At 45.5% G+C, this 2,819-nt stretch overlaps 1 pseudogene; it reads right to left on the reverse strand.

The window, feature by feature from the left end:
• Nucleotides 1-2,428: 2,428 nt before the first annotated feature.
• Nucleotides 2,429-2,547, reverse strand: LOC141113128 (5S ribosomal RNA; annotated as a pseudogene).
• Nucleotides 2,548-2,819: the final 272 nt, after the last annotated feature.

Genomic DNA, 2,819 nt, shown 5'->3' on the forward strand with positions numbered 1-2,819 from the left:
ATTAACCAGAGTAGAGAGAACTGGACCTGAAAGCCCACGACTTTTCAGGATGTAGGTATCAACAGTTAAACCATCCAATTTAGACTCCATAAGGAAGGATGGAATACTAGTCCCTGCGAGAGCAGGTCTAGGTATAGTGAAAGAATCCACAGTCTTCCTACCACCATCTTTACGATTCCGTATACCAAGGCCCTTCTGGGCCAAGCTGGAGCAACCAGAATAACTAATTACTTCCCCGCCCCGATCCTGTGAAGAAGAGGCGGAAGGAGCGGAACTGGAGAGAACACTTAGGTCAGAGAGAACCGTGTCTGTTCCGCATGCTAGTGGACCCTTTGTTCTTGACGAAAAAATCGTCTGGCTTCATGTTGAGCCTGGAGGCTAGAAGATCTACATGCGGGGTACCCCATTTCTGGCATATAGCCTGAAATATGGAGGGGTGTAGAGACCATTCTCCTGGACACCGCTGCTGGCGGTTTAGATAATTTCCATCCTTGGAATGAAGGCTGCAGATAGGCAAGAAACATGCCTCTCTGTCCAAACAAAAATGGTTCACCTCCCTCTGGGCATTCGGACTCCTGGTGCCTGCTTGATTGATATAGGTCACTGCTGTAGCAGTGACAGGCAGGAACCTTTTGGTTTGGACCACTTTCCTTGGAGCGAAAGCTCTTCTAGGACTGCACCCCAGCCTATAAGGCTGTTATCCATAGTTACCACTTTCCTGGTGACTGGAATAAAGGATTTTCCTATAGACTTTTGCCTAACAACCACCAACTGAGGCTCTTACGTACTTCTAATGTGATACGCCTGGGAAAAACTAAGGCTTGGATCCTCTTGCTCCAAGCAGACAGTATGCTGTTCCGTAATGGCGTTGAGCGAAAACTGGGTAAAAGGAACAGCCTTAAACGAGGCTACTATCTTCCCGAACAATCTCATACAAAAGGCAAATGGTAAGTCTATCCCTTGCTTTGCCCCCTTGAGCCAAATCTTTATGGTCTTGGCCTTTGATTTGGGTTAAAGATACCCTACTTTGGACTATGTCCCCAAATACTCTAGCCCCCATAGGGGCTATAAAGACCATGCTGGACACACTTAGGTCCAGCCATGCTGCCAACTGATCTATTGGCAGCAGACTGTCTTGGTATGCCATCACAGCTATACCCTGAGCCTTTTAGACCCACTAGAGGCAGGCCCTAGCAGTTTATAAAAGAGTTGAGCATGTTGGCAAACCACAAGGGCAAGCCTACCAACCAGAGAGGTGCTGTTTCCCTGTGAAATGCAGACAAGCTCTGAAAACACATATGCAAATGATTCTCCATATGTGTAGTTGGCAAGAGTTAATGCCATATGGCTCAAAAGAAGCGTGCGTTCATGGAAGCATGAATTTTCTATAATATGTTTAAAACGTGTGTGCTGTACACACGCATACCTATAGCACGTGTGGTATGGAATGGGCACCTTGCAAGCAAGCATGCGTCTCTGAATGTGTAATGCAAGATTACACATCCTGTATCCAAGCAGACACGTATTCCTATGTGAACATAAGCAATCCTGTATAATTAAGGAGGCTAAATTAACATGCCTCGTTATGCAACCATGCAAATCTAGGTGATCATGCAACCTTAGGCGATCATGCATTCTTATGCGATTCAGCAACTTTTATGCGACCAAACATTCTACCACACTACTGTGCAGACAAGTACCCTTATGAGACCAAGGACTCTTGTGTGATCAAGCACCCCTGTGCGATCCAGCATCTTTATGCAATCAAGCATCTTTATGCGATTTTAAGCATTTCTGAAAAAAAATGAGCTTCTCTGCGTCACCAAGTATCCTTGAGTAATCAAAGACTCTTGTGAGATCAAGCACCCCTGTGAGATCCAGCATCTTTATGCAATCAAGCATCTTTATGCATTTTTAGGCATTTCTGTAAAACAAGCCTCTCCATTTGACCAAGTATCCTGGGGTAATGAAGGACTCTTGTGAGGTCAAACACCCTGGTGTGAACCCGCAACTTTATGCACCCAAGCATTCTTATGCGATTTAGGCATTTCTGTGAAAACAAGCCTTTCTGTGTGAGCAAGTATCCCTGGGCAAACAAGGACTCTTGTGGGGTCAAGCACTCTTGTGCGACGCCGTATCTTTATGCAAATAGGCATTTTTAGGCAATTATGTGATTTTAGGCATTCATGCAATTTTTAGGCATTTCTGCGCAAATAAGCACTTCTCATGTGACTATGTAAGTCCACCACAAACAGAAAACATGTATCTCTAGGTGTATTATATGTTCTGCCACATGCATCTTGTACATTCCAATACTCAGGTAATTTATGCAAATATGTGGACTGATAAAAGGAAGTTATCGTCCGCTGACGTGCGTTCCCGCACTCATGCGTTTAGCTGTTTGTGTTAGCAACAATGTGCACAGAACTGTGTACAGCACCTGGTATTCCCAGACGGTCTCCCATCCAGGTGCTAACCAGGCCCAACCCTGCTTAGCCTCTGAGATCAGACGAGATCGGGTGCTTTCAGGGTGATATGGCCGCAGGCATCTCAGCAGCTGTGCTAGTTTGTAAGCAAGCACCTGCATGAGGACCTTGTGGAGGTTCTACATCTCTTTGTAGTAATGGACAGACTTGGAAAGGTACAAGAAGCCTATGGGAATTTAAGAAAAAAACCCAAGTAGGAGACAGAGGCTTCAGCCGTCTAGGCTGAGGGTAAGTTATACGCAGCATGAATTTCTGAAAAAGATTGCAGCTACAACTCCAGAGCTTGTGAGGCCTCTGTTACTTCCGCCTCGTCAGATTGCACCTGTTCCATGT

This window comes from Aquarana catesbeiana, linkage group LG11 (assembly GCF_042186555.1).
Source record: "Aquarana catesbeiana isolate 2022-GZ linkage group LG11, ASM4218655v1, whole genome shotgun sequence".
In the NCBI taxonomy this organism is placed as follows: domain Eukaryota; kingdom Metazoa; phylum Chordata; class Amphibia; order Anura; family Ranidae; genus Aquarana; species Aquarana catesbeiana.